We start from the raw sequence: 824 nt of genomic DNA on the forward strand, positions 1-824 counted from the left end.
TAAAGAAATAAGCAGTCAGAAGGCAAATACAGTTCTCAACTATTAACATTTATTAAAAGTTTGATGAAAGTAGTTTTATTCCCAAGTTTTGTTTACAAAAGTCTAACAATTTCCCCAGGTAGTCACAGATTAATAAAAGAACTGAGATGACATCGCATTAGTGCATAGAAAGCAAAACTGCTCTACAATAGTATAAAGAAAAAAAAAAAAAGAAAAACCAGAATGTGTAAAATTGAGGCGTTAAACGTTTGAAAGCAATCGCTAGTACTGCAGAGCGTTCACAAGCACCTATTTGTTTTTAGCGCGTACAATGTAACCTTGTTAGCTGCAATACTGGCTGTGCTTTTGGCTTTTTTCCCCCCCTCCTACAGCAGCAGGACCAACCCCTCTGCCCCGCTGGGCCACTTTAACCCCGAACATCCCCCCAGCACCTCCTCTAAGTCGCCACTTCGCAGTTTTCCTGATGAAGGCTCAGCTGACCAGAACAACGCAGCCTCTGGAAATGGCTGCGCCCCCGCCTTTAGCTGCTGCCCCTTCCATCAGCTTCCACTCCAAACGCCCGACGCTATTTCAAACCTAATTTTGCCTTCAGGCTTCAAGTTTATTACGAGTTGATGCCCAAGCGGTGAGGCAGCAAGCTCGCCCGGCTGAGGACAGCGCCGTGCAAAGAGCGCAGAGGAACCGCAGACAGCCGGGACGTTGCACATCCAGGCCGGGGCCGGCCAAACCAAACATCCAGCACCTACACGAGACACCTACCGAACGCGGGGCTGTGCTGAAGGCAGAGTTTGTGCCAAAGCCGTTTTTCTTTTCATCCAAATTGG

Source organism: Cariama cristata, unplaced genomic scaffold (genome assembly GCF_000690535.1).
Source record: "Cariama cristata isolate BGI_N322 unplaced genomic scaffold, ASM69053v1 scaffold16668, whole genome shotgun sequence".
NCBI classification, from domain to species: Eukaryota; Metazoa; Chordata; class Aves; order Cariamiformes; family Cariamidae; genus Cariama; species Cariama cristata.